Here is a 17,162-nt window from a genome sequence, read left to right as displayed (position 1 = left end):
CTTGGAATGGAGCCTTAACCCAAAGTCTTTTGTTGTACGTCAAGCTGAGGCATGAAAATGACATCTAGCCATACAGAAAGGATATTTTGCTCCCGAATTAGTCAGTGGGCGTGCCCCAGGGTCTGAAAGTTAGAGGATAGACAACTGGGTTCTCTGTGTAGTGGGTCCAAGTTGCTCAGCTCCGTGTCACTTATGGAATCTCTATGTAGATTCCAGGGAAGCACAGCTACTTTGGGGGCTTTTTTTTTTTTTTTTAACATCTTTATTGGAGTATAATTGCTTAACAATGGTGTGTTAGTTTCTGCTGTATAAAAAAGTGAATCAGCTATACATATACATATATCCCCATATCTGCTCCCTCTTGCATCTCCCTCCCATCATCCCTATCCCACCCCTCTAAGTGGTCACAAAGCACTGAGCTGATCTCCCTGTGCTATGCGACTGCTTCCCACTAGCTATTTTACATTTGGTAGTATATATAAGTCCATGCCATTCTCTCACTTTGTCCCAGCTTACCCTTCCCCTTCCCCTTGTCCTCACGTCCATTCTCTACGTCTGCATCTTTATTCCTGTCCTGCCACTAAGTTCTTCAGAACATTTTTTTTTAAATTTCAAATATATGTGTTAGCATACAGTATGTATTTTTCCCTTTCTGACTTACTTCACTCTGACAGTCTCTAGATCCATCCACATCACTACAAATAACTCAATTTCATTTCTTTATACAGCTGAGTAATATTCCATCGTACATATGTGCCACAGCTTCTTTACCCATTCATCTGTCGATGGACACTTAGGTTGCTTCCATGTCCTGGCTATTGTAAACAGAGCTGCAATGAACATTGTGGTACATGACTCTTTTTGAATTATGGTTTTCTCAGGGTATGTGCCCAGTAGTGGGATTACTAGGTCATATGGTAGTTCTATTTTTAGTTTTGTAAGGAACCTCCATACTGTTCTCCATAGCGGCTGTATCAATTTATATTCCCACCAACAGTGCAAGAGGGTTCCCTTTTCTCCACACCCTCTCCAGCATTTACTGTTTGTAGATCTCTTGGCAACGGCCATTCTGCCGGTGTGAGGAGATACCTCACTGAAGCTTTGATTTGCATTTCTCTAATTAGTGACGTCGAGCATCCTTTCATGTGTTTGTTGTCAATCTGTATATCTTCTTCGGAGAAATGTCTATTTAGGTCTTCTGCCCATTTTTGGCTTTGGTTGTTTCCTTTTTGATATTGAGTTGCATGAGCTGCTTGAAAATTTTGGAGATTAATCCTTTGTCAGTTGCTTCATTTGCAAATATTTTCTCCTATTCTGAGAGTTGTCTTTTAGTCTTGTTTATGGTTTCCTTTGCTGTGCAAAAACTTTTAAGTTTCATTAGGTCCCATTTGCTTATTTTTGTTTTTATTTCCATTTCTCTAGGAGGTGGGTCAAAATGGATCTTGCTGTGATTTATGTCAGAGAGTGTTCTGCTTATGCTTTCCTCTAAGAGTTTTATAGTGTCTGGTCTTACATTTAGGTCTTTAATCCATTTTGAGTTTATTTTTGTGTATGGTGTTAGGGAGTGTTCTAATTTCATTCTTTTACTTGTAGCTGTCCACTTTTCCCAGCACCACTTATTGAAGAGGCTGTCTTTTCTCCATTGTGTATTCTTGCCTCTTTATCAAAGATAAGGTGGCCATATGTGCATAGATTTATCTCTGGACTTTCTATTCTGTCCCCTTGATGTATATTTCTGCTTTTGTGCTGGTACCATACTGTCTTGATTACTGTAGCTTTGTAGTATAGTCTAAAGTCTGGGAGCCTGATTCCTCAAGCTCCGTTTTTCTTTCTCAAGCTTGCTTTGGCTATTCGGGGTCTTTTGTGTTTCCATACAACTTGTAAAAATTTTTTTCTAGCTCTGTGAAAAATGCCATTCATAGTTTGATAGGGATTGCACTGAATCTGTAGATTGCTTTGGGTACTATAGTTATTTTCACAATGTTGATTCTTCCAATCCAAGAACATGGTATATCTCTCCATCTGTTTGTATCATCTTTAATTTCTTTCATCAGTGTCTTATAGTTTTCTGCATACAGGTCTTTTGTCTCCTTAGGTAGGTTTATTCCTAGGTATTTTATTCTTTTTGTTGCAATGGTAAATGGGAGTGTTTACTTAATTTCTCTTTCAGATTTTCTTCATTAGTGTATAGGAGTGCAAGAGATTTCATGCATTAATTTTTTATCCTGCTACTTTACCAAATTCATTGATTAGCTCTAGTATTTCTCTGGTAGCATCTTTAGGATTCTCTATGTATAGTATCATGTCATCTGCAAAAGTGACAGATTTACTTCTTCTTTTCCAATTTGGATTCCTTTTATTTCTTTTTCTTCTCTGATTGCTGTGGCTAAAACTTCCAAAACTATGTTGAATAATAGTCGTGAGAGTGGGCAATCTTGTCTTGTTCCTGATCTTAGTGGAAATGCTTTCAGTTTTTCACCATTGAGAAAGATCTTGGCTGTGGGTTTGTTGTATATGGCCTTTATTATGTTGTGTTAAGTTCCCTCTTGCCTACTTTCTGGAGGGTTTTTATCATAAATGGGTGTTGAATTTTGTCGAAAGCTTTCTCTGCATCTATTGACATGATCATATGGTTTTTCTCCTTCAATTTGTTAATATGGTGTATCACATTGATTGATTTGCATATATTGAAGAATCCTTGCATTCCTGGGATAAACCCCACTTGATCATGGTGTATGATCTGTTTAATGTGCTGTTGGATTCTGTTTGCTAGTATTTTGTTGAGGATTTTTGCATCTATGTTCATCAGGGATATTGGCCTGTAGTTTTCTTTCTTTGTGACATCTTTGTCTGGTTTTGGTATCAGGGTGTTGTTGGCCTCATAGAATGAGTTTGGGAGTGTTCCTCCCTCTGTTATATTTTGGAGGAGGTTGAGAAGGAGTGGTGTTAGCTCTTCTCTAAATGTTTCATAGAATTTGCCTGTGAAGCCATCTGGTCCTGGGCTTTTGTTTGTTGGAGGATTTTTAATCACAGTCTCAATTTCAGTGCTTGTGATTGGTCTGTTTATATTTTCCATTTCTTCCTGGTTCAGTCTTGGAAGGTTGTGCTTTTCTACGAATTTGTCCATTTCTTCTAGATTGTTCATTTTATTGGCTATTAGTTGCTCGTAGTAATCTCTCTTGATCCTTTGTATTTCTGCAGTATCGGTAGTTCTCCTTTTTCATTTCTAATTCTATTGATTTGAGTCTTCTCTCTTTTTTTTCTTGATGAGTCTGGCTAATGGTTTGTCAATTTTCTTTAACTTCAAAAAGGACCAGCTTTTAGTTGTATTGATATTTGCTATTGTTTCCTTCATTTCCTTTTCATTCATTTCTGATCTGATCATTATGATTTCTTTCCTTCTGCTAACTTTGGGGTTTTTTTGTTCTTCTTTCTCTAATTGTTTTAGGTGTAAGGTTAGGTCGTTTATTTGAGATGTTTTTTGTTTCTTAAAGTAGGATTGTATTGCTATAAACCTCCCTGTTAGAACTGCTTTGGCTGCATCCCATAGGTTTTGGGTCATCGTGTTTTCATTGTCATTTGTTTCTAGGTATATTTTGATTTCCTCTTTGATTTCTTCAGTGATCTCTTGGTTATTAAGTAGTGTATTGTTTTGCCTCTTTGTGCTTGTGTTTTTTACAGTTTTTTTACCTGTAATTGATGTCTAGTCTCATAGCATTGTGGTCTGAAAAGATACTTGATACAGTTTCAGTTTCCTTAAATTTAGCAACGCATGATTTGTGACCCAAGCTATGATCTATCCTGGAAAATGTTCCAGGAACACTTGAGAAGAAAGTGTATTGTGTTGTTTTTGGATGGAATGTCCTATAAATATCAATCAAGTCCATCTTGTGTAATGTATCATTTAAAGCTTGTTTCTTTATTTATTTTCATTTTGGGTGATCTGTCCATTGGTGAAAATGGGGTGTTAAAGTCCTCTTCTATGATTGTGTTACTGCCGATTTCCTCTTTTATGGATGTTAGCATTTGCCTTATTGAGGTGCTCCTATATTGGGTGCATAAATATTTACATTGTTATGTCTTCTTCTTGGATTGATCCCTTGATCATTATGTAGTGTCCATCTTTGTCTCTTGCAATAGTCTTTATTTTAAAGTCTATTTTTTCTGTTATGAGAATTGCTACTACAGATTTCTTTCTTTTTTTTTTTTTTTTGCCGTACGCGGGCCTCTCACTGTTGTGGCCTCTTCCGTTGCGGAGCACAGGCTCTGGAAGCGCAGGCTCATTTGCCATGGCTCGCGGGCCTATCCGCTCTGCGGCATGTGGGATCTTCCTGGACTGGGGCACGAACCCGTGTCCCCTGCATTGGCAGGCGGACTCTCAACCACTGCACCACCAGGGAAGCCCCTCCAGCTTTCTTTTGATTTCATTTGCATGGAATATCTATTTCCATCCCCTCACTTTCAGTCTGTATTTGTCCCTAGGTCTGAAGTAGGTCTCTTGTAGACAGCATATATACGGGTCTTGTTTTTGTATCTATTCAGCCAGTCTATGTCTTTTGGTGGGAGCATTTAATCCATTTACATTTAAGGTAATTATCTATATGTATGTTCCTATTACCATTTTCTTAATTGTTTTGGGTTTGTTATTGTAGGTCTTTTCCTTCTCTTGTGTTTCCTGCCTAGAGAAGTTCCTTTAGCATTTGTTGTAATGTTGGTTTGGGGGTGCTGAATTCTCCTAGCTTTTGCTTGTCTGTAAAGGTTTTAATTTCTCTGTCAAATCTGAATGAGATCCTTCCTGGGTAGAGTAATCTTGGTTATAGGTTTTGTCCTTTCATCACTTTAAATATGTCTGGCCACGCTCTTTTGGTTTGCAGAGTTTCTGCTGAAAGATCAGCTTTTAACCTTATGGGGCTTGCTTTTTGTGTTATTTGTTGTTTTTCCCTTGCTGCTTTTAATATTTTTTCTTTGTGTTTAAGTTTTGATAGTTTGAGTAATATGTGTCTTGGCATGTTTCTCCTTGGATTTATCCTGTATGGGACTCTGCACTTCTTGGACTTGATTGACTATTTCCTTTCCCATATTAGGGAAATTTTCAACTATAATCTCCTCAAATGTTTTCTCAGGCCCTTTCTTTTTCTCTTCTTCTTCCGAAACCCCTATAATTCGAATGTTGGTGTGTTTTATGTTGTCCCAGAGGTCTCTAAGACTGTCCTCAATTCTTTTCATTCTTTTTTCTTTATTCTGCTCTGCAGTAGTTATTTCCACTATTTTACCTTCCAGGTCGCTTATCCATTCTTCTGCCTCAGTTATTCTGCTATTGATTCCTTCTAGAGAACTTTTAATTTTCTTTATTGTGTTGTTCATCATTGTTTGTTTGCTCTTTAGTTCTTCTAGGTCCTTGTTAAACATTTCTTGTATTTTCTCCATTCTATTTTCAAGATTTTGGATCACCTTTACTATCATTACTCTGAATTTGTGTTCATGTTGACTGCCTATTTCCTCTTCATTTGTTTGGTATGGTGGGTTTTTACCTTGATCCTTCATCTGCTGTGTGTTTCTCTGTCTTCTCATTTTGCTTATCTTACTGTCTTTGGGGTCTCCTTTTTGCAGGCTGCAGGTTTGTAGTTCTCATTGTTTTTGGTGTCTGCCCCCAGTGGCTAAGGTTGGTTCAGTGGGTTGTGTAGGCTTCCTGGTAGGGTGGACTAGTGCCTGTGTTCAGGTGGATGAGGCTGGATCCTGTCTTACTGGTGGGCAGGTCTGGTGGTGTGTTTTGGGGTTGTCTGTGACCTTTTTATGATTTTAGGCAGCCTCTCTGCTATTGGGTAGGGTTGTGTTCCTGTCTTGCTTGTTGTTTGGCATAGGGTATCCAGCACTGTAGCTTGCTGGTTGTTGAGTGGAGCTGGGTCTTAGCGTTGAGGTAGAGATCTCTTGGGGAGCTTTCACTGTTTGATATTATGTGGAGCCAGGAGGTCTCTGGTGGACCAATGTCCTGAATTGAGCTCTCCCACCTCAGAGGCCCAGGCCTGACACCCAGCTGGAACACCAAGACCCTGTCAGCCACATGGCTCAGAAGAAAAGGGAGAAAAAAAGAAAGAAAGAAAGAAAAAATAAATAAAAATAAGTAGAGTTATTAAAATAAAAAAATTATAAAGTAATAAAAAAAAAGAAGAAAGAAGAGAGCAACCAAACCATAAAACAAATCCACCAATGATAACAAGCTCTAAAAGCTATGCTGAAAAAAAAAAGAGGACATACAGAATCCTAGGACAAATGGTAAAACAAAGTTATACAGACAAGATCACACAAAGAAACATACATATACACACTCAGAAAAGAGAAAAAGGAAAGAAAAATATATAAAAAAATGGAAGAGAGCAACCAAATCAATAAACAAATATACCAATGATAATAAACTCTAAATACTAAACTAAGATTAGCATAAAACCAGAAACAAATTAGATGCAGAAAGCAAACCCCAACTCTACATTTGTTCCCAAAGTCCACCGCCTCAATTTTGGTATGATTCGTTGTCTATTCAGTTATTTCATAGATGCAGGGTATATCAAGTTGATTGTGGAGATTTAATCCACTCCTCCTGAGGCCTCTGGGAGAAATTTCCCTTTTTCTTCTTTGTTTGCACAGCTCCTGCGGTTCAGCTTTGGATTTGCCCCACCTCTGCGTGTAGGTCACCTGAGGGCGTCTGTTCTTCGCTCAGGTAGGACAGGGTTAAAGGAGCAGCTGATTAGGGGGCTCTGGCTCACTTAGGCTGGGGGGAGGGAGGGGTACAGAATGCAGAGCGAGACTGCGGTGGCAGAGGCTGGTGTGACGTTGCAACAGACTTAAGTGTCATGTGTTCTCCCGGGGAAGTTGTCCCTGCATCACAGGACCCTGGCAGTGGCGTGATGCATAGGCCCTTGGGAGGGGAGGTGTGGATAGTGACCTGTGCTTGCACACAGGCTTCTTGGTGGCTGCAGCAGCAGCCTTAGCGTCTCATGCCGGTCTCTGGGGTCCGCACTGACAGCCGCGGCTCATGCCCATCTCTGGAGCTTGTTTATGCGATGCTCTGAATCCCCTCTCCTCGCGCACCTGGAAACAATGGGCTCTTGCCTCTTATGCAGTTCCAGACTTTTTCCAGGACTCCTTCCCAGCTAGCTGTGGTGCACTAGCCCCCTTCAGGCTGTGTTCATGCAGCCAACCCCAGTCCTCTCCCGGGGATCTGACCTCTGAAGCCCAAGCCTCAGCTCCCAACCCCTACCTGCCCCGACAGGTGAGTGGACAATCCTCTTGGGCTGGTGAGTGCTGGTCGGCACCGATCCTCTGTGCGGGAATCTCTCCGCTTTGCCCTACGCACCGCTGTGGCTGCGCTCTCCTCCGTGGCTCCGAAGCTTACCCCCTCCACCACCCGTAGTCTCCGCCCGCGAAGTGGCTTCCTAGTGTGTGGAAACCTTTCTTCCTTCACAGCTCCCTCCCACTGGTGCAGGTCCCGTCCCTATCCTTTTGTCTCTGCTTTTTCTTTTGCCCTACCCAGGTATATGGGGAGTTTCTTGCCTTGTGAGAGGTCTGAGGTCTTCTGCCAGCGTTCAGTAGGTGTTCTGTAGGAGTTGTTCCACATGTAGATGTATTTCTGATGTATTTGTGGGGAGGAAGGTGATCTCCACGTATTATTCCTCCGCCATCTTGAAGGTCTCCTGGCGGGGCAGCTTGTTTTGACCTTGGCTTTCTCCTCTTCCAAAAGAACATCTACTCCAGGTGTTTTGAAATGCACAGGAGAAAATACTAGCCTCTAGATGATTGTAGTCATTCAGAGAGTCACACTGGTCACTGACGATAATTTAGTTTTATGCAATTCTGGAAGTGCTTGCCCTGCTCTGCTCACATTAGCATAGATGATCTTATTTAAAAAGCAGAAATAGAGACACAGATATAAAGAACAAACGTGTAGATACCAAGGGGGAGGGGGAGAGGATGAATTGGGAGATTGGGATTGACATATATACACTATTATACTATGTATAAAATAGGTAACTAATGAGAACCTACTGTATAGCACGGGGAACTCTACTCAGTGCTCTGTGGTGACCTAAATGAGAAGGAAGTCCAAAAAAGAGGGGATATATGTATACATATGGCTGATTCACTTTGCCGTACAGTATAAACTAACACGATATTGTGAAGCAACTGTACTCCAATAAAATTAAAAACAAAAAACATGGGTTCCTACATCTTTAGGAATTCTCCCCTCCGTGGTGGTTGCAAAGCAGAATGAATTTCTGGAAACTTCTCTGATCCAAAGTTACATTCTCCAGAGATCTCCCAAATTCCCAGAGCCTCAGCTCACCCATGTATTATAAAAACTGAGTATTTATTTGGTTCATACCCATCTGTATCTGGCTTTTGTCTCATAGTCAGAGATCCTCTGTAGGTTCCTATCACTACCCCTGCTCTAGAATCTTAATTTGGAGGCAGTAATGATTTGGAAAGCTAAAGGTGATTTATATCTGGGAAGAAAAGTGTGTGTCACCAAAGTACCTTTTCCTTAAAATAATAAACCACTCACTTTTTACTCTCCTAGAAGGTAGCATAGTTCAGTAGATTGTTAGTTTCACTCTATTATTAACAAGGAATTTGAGATCTCACTCTTGTAGTCAAATCAAATCCTGTGTTTATGGCTCTACACTGCTTACATTTCCCTTGATAATAACCTGTAAATTCGCTCAATTAAGAGTCTTTTTTTTTTTTACATCTTTATTGGAGTATAATTGCTTTACAATGGTGTGTTAGTTTCTGCTTTATAACAAAGTGAATCAGTTATACATATATATATGTTCCCATATCTCTTCCCTCTTGCACAATTGTCTTGATACAGATCTGACATCTGAAGTGAGAAACTCCTGTTTCTTTGATTCACATTGAATGTCAAGACTCTTAACTGCTGTTACATTCCTCTAACATGTAGTTTTGAATTTCTGTATTAAATAGCTATGATATTGTGATTTATACGAAATACATATTTGGTCATTCACATGACCAAAATATATTTCTCACATATATTTTGTCTTTGTCCACAGTTCCTGGCTCCCAAAACCCTTGGAATTTCCTAAGTGTGTAGAGTGATAAAGGTGTCTTTTGTTACATTAATGAGGTAACTTTCAGAAAGCACCTACGGATGGGGGCTGGTTGCCCGGAGAATCAATCACATGATTAGAGGGTTGGAGCTTTCCGTCCCACCCCCTGACCTCTGGGCAGGGGAGAGGGGTTGGAGGTTGAATTAATCACCAGTGGCCAATGATTTAATTTATCATGCCTATGTAGTGAAACCTCAGTAAAAACCCCAAAGGACAGGCTTCTGAGAGCTTCTGGGTTGGTGAGCAAGTGGAGATTCAGGGAGAATTGTGTGCCTTCAGAGAGCACGGGAGCTCAACACTCTTTCGCCATGCTTTGCCCTGTATGTCTCTTCCATCTGGCTGTTCCTGAGTTACATTCTTTCATAATAAACTGGTGGTCTAGTAAGTAAAATGTTTTTCTGAATTATGTGAGCCACTCTAGCAAATTACTTGAACCCAAGAAGAGGGTCTTGGGAACTTCCAATCTATATCCAGAGGCACGGGTGACAACCTGGGCTTGCGATTGGCATCTGAAGTGGGGGTGGAGTGGGAGCCTTGTAGGATGGAGCCTTAACCTGTCGAATCTGATGCTTTCTTTGGGTAGATAGTGTCAGAATGGAGTTGAATTGTAGGACATTCATCTGGTGTCCAAAGAATTGCTTGTTGGTATGAGGAACACCTCCTCTCCCCACATTGGAATTGGTACCAGAAACTATTTAATAGCCTTCTATATTTCCAAAGAATATTTGAATAGTATAGGGATTTGAAAAACTACATAAGGTTTGGTTGTGGGAACAGAAATAATTCATAATCAGATTCATGTTCTTATTTTTGCTGGTGAGTTTGAAAACTCAAGGACGACAGGAAGGCAAGTCACATCTTTCTGAATTAGGGATAAGTGTGGTGGAACCACTTATAATACCCAAGTGATTTTTTAAAAAAATATATTTATTTATTTATTTTTGGCTGCGTTGGATCTTTGTTGCTGCGTGTGGGCTTTCTCTAGTTGCGGTGAGCAGGGGCTACTCTTTGTTGAGGTGCATGGGCTTCTCACTGTGGTGGCTTCTCCTGTTGTGGAGCACGGGCTCTAGGCGCACGAACTTCAGTAGTTGTGGCTCGTTGGCTCTAGAGCACAGGCTCAGTAGTTGTGACTCATGGGCTTAGTTGCTCCACGGCATGTGGGATCTTCCCAGACCAGGGCTTGAGCCCATGTCCCCTGCATTGGCAGGTGGATTCCCAACCACTGCGCCATCAGGGAAGCCCAAGTGGTCTTTTTTCAAAAAGGAATTTATGAAGGAAGAATACATGAGAAAGAAAAAAGTATGTATCAAAGTGGTGTTTTTTTTTCTTAAAAATTTTATTTATTTACTTTTTTTATTGAAGTATAGTTGATTTACAATGTTTCACGTGTACAGCATATATATATATATATATTCAGTTATATATATATGTATATATTGTGAATATATATGTATATATATGTTCTTTTTCAGATTCTTTTCATTATAGGCTATTACAAGATATTGAATATAGTTCCCTGTGCTATACAGTAGGTCCTTGTGGTTTATTTTATATATAGTAGTGTGTATCTGTTAATCCCAAATTCCTAATTTATCTCTCCCCCCACACAAAGTGGTATTTTCATTTTTATTAAGATCAGATATGGATTATACCTAGTAAATTACTTTGAGTTTATTGGTTGAAAAGAGATAATACAGAAATTGTGGTATAATTTATTTTTCTAAACTGATAGCAATTTAAGTTCTCTCAGCATCTAAAGACTGAAAGTAAAAGTCCACAGACAGGATCACTTGTTTCATTTTGAAGTAAAACAAGTCCTGAATTTAAAATCGTCTTTGAACAAGGTTCTTCATCTTTCTGAGTCTCAATTCTTATCTCTAATAGGATGATATTATTTGCCTCACATACTCGTGAGAAATAAATATATTATCATATATAAAGCAGGTGGTACACTGCCCAGACCATATGAGGTTGCAACAGAAGATAATAATTGCTTTTACTACTTTTATGGTCATTATTATTTAAAGCTAGATGATCCACCCAAGCATTCCACCCTAGCTCTTATCTAAGTGTTTCTTCTCACGTACTCTCATGTCCTGGGTTCTGAACTCTTGGTTCTGTAACCCAGCCTCCTAAGTTTCCCATCTGCCATGCTTCCACATAGGAAATCTCTCTGAAACTTCTTATGACTCTTCTTCAGCTATCTGGACCTTTGTTTTCCTGAAGGCTTTCTAGAGTCACTAAGTCTCCTGAAACACCAGCTGTCCTGGGGGGGGCTGACCGTGTGGATGACTCTTGGTTTTGAATATATTTGATAAGAACCAAGGACTTCAGGATAGTAGAAGATCAGAATTGGTAAAAACCTGTTTTGGACATTTGGTTGGTTGTCTACTTGACATCCATTTTTTCCAACCATGTCTCTTCCTGAAAGGTGAGAGGAGAACTCCTTTGCAAATATTTGGTGATTCTGTCTCAGAACTATTTCTCAAAATTGGCCTCATCGGCTGGTGTCTTGGTTTAGCGCTCAAGGACTCTTCCAACAGTCTAGTAGTCTCTGAATCACTGTCCCCTCTGGTCTCCAGTCCACCCCCTACACTGTTCACATGTATCCAGTGAGTAACACCAAGATCTTTGATGTGCCAGGCACTGGACTGAAGCTAAGTGGTGAATTAGTCTGTGCAAGCACCAGAGGCTGGCACCCATATGCTGGGGGTGTGTAACCTCTCTCTCCCTGAGCCTCCATCTGCGCCTTGGTGTGGATGAAGACTTTGTTGCTGGAGGACAGTGGACATGGTCAAGGAGAAGCCAGAGCAAAGGAGGAGAACATGTCTTGACGCCACTTGATAGTGACTACAGCTGACAATCTGATTTTCAATGTTGGGAGCCCAGAAAACACTGGAGAGGCTTTGAAGTGTGTATATATGTCGAGGACAGAGGCATTGAGATAGTGAAGTAGGGGCCATTGTAATTTGGCTATATATGTGTATATGTACACATGAATATGTATATATATTTAAATATGCATTAAGTACATTTAATTAATATTGAATAATATTAAATTAAATATTAAAAACTATATATTTAAACCACCCTATTGGGGTATGATTGATGTACAAAAAGCTGTACTTATTTAATATATACAATGTGATGAGTTTGGAGATAAGTATACACCTGTGAAACCATCATCACACTCTATCCATAGACATGTCTGTCACTTCCAAGAGTTTCTTCCTGCCCCGTTTATTTATTAATTTTTTGTGTGAGAGGAACATTACCCATAAGGTCTACTCTCTTAGCAAATCTTAAGTATTATACAGTATGGTATTATTAACTAGAGGCACAGTGCTATATAGTAGATCTCTTAAGACTTATTCATCTTGCACAACTGAAACTTTGTGCCCTTTGGCATTTTGTTTCCCCCTTCCACCAGCCCTGGCAACCATCATTCTACTCTCTTCTCCTGTGAGTCTGACTATTTTAGATCCATCACATAAGTGATGTCTTGTAGTATTTGTCCTCCCGTGGCTGACATATCATTTAGCATAAGTGATAGGTGCATTTATGTTGATGCAAATGGCAGGAATCCTTTCTTAAAAAAGAATCATATTCCATTGTGTGTGTGTGTGTGTGTATGTGTGTATGTGTATCTATCTATCTATCAATCTATCTATCTATCTCACTTTTTTTTTTTTTTTTGCGGTACGTGGGCCTCTCACTGCTGTGGCCTCTCCCGTCGCTGAGCACAGGCTCCGGACGCGCAGGCTCAGCAGCCATGGCTCACGGGCCCAGCCGCTCCGTGGCATGTGGGATTTTCCCGGACCGGGGCACGAACCCTCGTCCCCTGCATCGGCAGGCGGACTCTCAACCACTGCGCCACCGGGGAAGCCCTATCTCACATTTTTAAAATCCATTCACCCATGACAGACACTTAGGTTGTTTGCATGTCTTGGCTATTGTGAATAATGTTGCAATGAAGTGCAAGTATCTCTCTGAGATACAGATTTCAATTCCTTTGGATATATACCGAGGACTGGGATTACTAGATGGATTGCATGGTACTTCTATTTTTAGTTTTTGGGTAACTGCCATACTGTTTTCCATAATGACTGCACCGCTGCATAGTCTCACCAACAGCGTACAAGGGTTTCCTTTTTTCCACATCCTCCACAACACTTATCTTTGGTTTTTTGGGTAATATCCATCTCGACAGGTGTGAGGTGATATTGTGGCTTTGATTTGCATTTTTCTGATGTTAAGCATATATAAACACAATGGAATATTATTCAGTAATGTTTTATAGTCAAACATGTATCATAGATGTATAATTACATATTACAAATAAATACGTGTATTATATATATTTATATGCCTAAGCCCCTCTATAGTCCTTTGATAACATGGCTTTGAATGCCTGTTAACATTTTGATTAGTGTTGACTACATGGCAAATTATCTGAAACATTTTTTATTTGCTTGTAATATATTTGGAATCAGCCTCCAGCTTTGTTCTTTTTGCTAAAAATTGCTTTGGCTACCTGGGATCTTTTATGTTTCCATATGAATTTTAGGATTGTTTTTCTATTTCTGCAAAAAATGCCATTGAGATCTTGACTGGGATTGTATTGAATCTGTAGATCACTTTGGAGAAAATATTTACAAACAACATATCTATATAAATTTAAATAATTGTTTAGTCATCTTGCCTACATACTCAAACTTATTATTAAATAGTAAACCCATGAACTGTTAAGAGACTTTTTAAATGATCACATCTCTGATTAGAAGTGAAAGTGGCAGCATTGAAAGTATAGGATAGAGTATGATTTATCAAAAAGGGGTTTGAACTAGGTGTACAGAGACCTGGGTTCTAGTCTCCACTTAGTCACAAGTATACTGTGTGATCCGGGCCTCAGTCTCCTATTCTCAGATTATTATAGGAAGGGAAGATTCATAATGTCCTGTATTAGCTAGAATAATTTATGCTGCAAGGACAGAAAAACCCAGCACAAATTAGCTTAAAGGAGAAGGGATTTTCTGATATGTATAGATGAGCCTCATGAAGATAATGCGCAAACTTATGCAATATGATTTTCAAAGGAGGCATTTAAGACTCAACTTTTTTTTTCTTTAAAGCAGAACTATAATATTAGCATTTCTGGCCTTATTTATTCCCTCAAATTACTGAGACCAATTATAGGAATATTGTAGTAAGTTTACAATACTGGGTAGGAAGTGTCTAGTTCTATAATATCTGATGGGAACAAAATATTACCCGTTATATCAATAATAATGTGTTTAAGATGAAACACTTATCATTGAGAGTTTATAAAAAGTGCTTCAGATAATTTGCCATGTAGTCAACTTTAATTAGAATGTTGACAGGCATGCAAAGCCATGATGTCAAAGGACTATAGAGGGCCTTTGGCATATATATATATATATATATATATATATATATATATATATATACATACACACACGCACACATACATATGTATAATATGTAATACATATACTTATAATATGTAATTTTATATAGAGAGATACATGTTTGGCTATAAAACATAACATAGCATTTTTACATTTTCTCTAGTGTTGATGCATCCCACTCGTATTACATTATTTAGCAATATGACTGCACACTGGCCAGTGATCCCCTGATGAACTGTGTATGGCAAGCCATGCTTCCCATGATAAGCTGTGTTAAGTGTCTCACAGTCTAAATAAACTCCCCACAATGGTTTGGGAGCCAGTATGAGGCAAAGTTTATCATTTTTGGTTCCTTGTGAAGAATGTGAAGAACATTCTGTTTACTTATGCAAAGAAGTGCTTTTGATGGTTCTGGGTTCCTGAAGGCAGTGAGGAGATCCAATGGCTTAATATTAAGAGATTGTGAATGTCCTTACTTATGCTTTCTTTCAAAGAATCTATTCTTTCCTGTTCTTCACCTCTCCGTGAACAACAGCTGCATACACATCCCTTACCCTGACACTTGGAAATCAGACAAGTAGCCTTTTCTTACTGCCATAAATGCCACTCAGTGAACCCGCCACTAGGTCATGCTCATGTGCAGTGCAATCTGTTTCCTTCCTCTTGGGCTCCAGCCTCACCTCTGTAATGACTGGAGCCGGAGCGTCCCTCGGGGAATCTGTTGTTCTACACTTAGGCTTTTGTCGGATAGTAAACATAAAGCCATTATTTTCCAAGTAAGCAGGTTATACAAACATGAAATTTCCAAGTTGGAAAATTTTCTCATCTAGGATCAAACTCAGTCAGTGGAATTAACTTCTTATATTTTATAAGAGAATATTTAATGATGGAAAATATCCTGATTTTATTTGCTCATATAGAATACAATGCTTTTAAGAACACCTCCACCCCATGCAATCCCTCTCTTCCATGTGCTGATAAGGAAAACCGATGCTCTCTTCCCAGGCTCTATAGAGGGCATATTACAATAATCCCAAAGTCGACATCATGAGAGAGAGGATGGAGAAACTTGAAGATAAAGATTAGGAAGCATTGCTAATATAAAATAAATCATAGTAAAAAATAAACCAGCTCTAAAATTATTTTGTTAGTCACTGGGAATATAGGAATAAATATGTAATGAATCTCAGCAGATTTCACATTTAAGAAGTAGGCTGCGTCTTACCACTCCAAAATTATGACCTCGTGCTATTTTCTTCAAGTGTTCAGAAAACCATACCCAGAGTCCAAAAGTTCTACCCCTCAAAACACTCATGGGTTAAATTTAGACAGAAGGACACGGCTCAGAGTTTGTGGTTTATCGTGTTTACTATGCCAGTGCAAGTGAAGGCTTCTCTTTTTAAAGCATGCTTGCCTGCCATGAGTTCAGTCGAAGAAAGCTGAGAATGCCCACCCCAAGCATTCCTTTCTGCCTCTGAAATCAATTCTGAATTTACCTTTCAGTGCCTGGAGCATAGTGGGGCCTCAAAAACTATTTGTTGCAAGGGTGAAGAAATGGATGAATAATTGCCTCTTTGAATACGCTGTGTTTCATCCTTCTCTGCCTCTCAGGGAAGGAAATTCCACTGGTGCTACCATGGATCAGACTACTTGACCTTGGGTTTTCCTCTTTGAAATTTCAAGGAGTGTCTCCTAGGTCTAATATGCGTAGACAAGTCCATGTTGCTTGTTTCCACAGCCGAAAGATGCTGACAGCTAAGAGCATGTGCTCTGGAGTCAGACAGGCCCACCTTGGCGGTCCCAGCTGTGTGATCTCAAGCTCAGAGAACCATTTCCTCCCTTGTAACATGGGCTGGGACAATGCCTCCCTCGTAAGCTGGTTGGGAAGACCAAATGGGAAAACATATTGAACGAACTTAACACACTGCCTGGCTCACAGTAAACACATAGGACATTTATTATTATTGTTTTAATTTTGCACCTGTGAGAAAGAATCTTGCTTTCTAAAGTTTATTTTCATAAGCCTCCCAAACCCCAAGATCATCCTCTTTCCCTTTTTTCTGGAGGGTCAGTGACCATTAGTACTGCATATAGTATATAGGGACTGTCCACTCTTGTTTTGAATGACATTTTCACCTTTGATGTCTTTGGTATTTTATTGCTTCTTTTGCCCACAGCAATATATTGGGATCTTAATTCAGGGAGCAGCATACGATGATTGTTATAACCCTTTCTTAGTTTTAACTGATGGCTCAGAGTCCTTCACTTATAAATATTACTTGGATATTTCTTCCCAAATGCAATTCTTCCCGTACGTGTAAGCTACGGCCCACCCAACAACGGAACGTTCTGTGATCTCAACATTTAGTTAACCATTTCAGTTTTACATTTCAAAACTGCCTTCTAACTGGAAACAATGAGTGGAATTTTCAATGCTGAAGATTTTAAGAAAAGACTATCTCTGACCAGCACCAGCATTGGTTTTAGGAGGAAACATTAGTAGCATTACCCCAATGAGCTTCCCTTTCTGTTTGTGGTCTTAAAACTAGTTCCCTGTCATGGTTGTTAGGGTTTGTTTTATTGATTTTTTTTTTTTTTTTTTTTTTTT

Source organism: Aethalodelphis obliquidens, unplaced genomic scaffold, assembly GCF_003676395.1.
Source record: "Aethalodelphis obliquidens isolate GAN/ISIS:26980383/991018 unplaced genomic scaffold, ASM367639v1 scaffold17, whole genome shotgun sequence".
Lineage (NCBI taxonomy): Eukaryota > Metazoa > Chordata > Mammalia > Artiodactyla > Delphinidae > Aethalodelphis > Aethalodelphis obliquidens.
Note: the sequence above shows the minus strand (reverse complement) of the source record.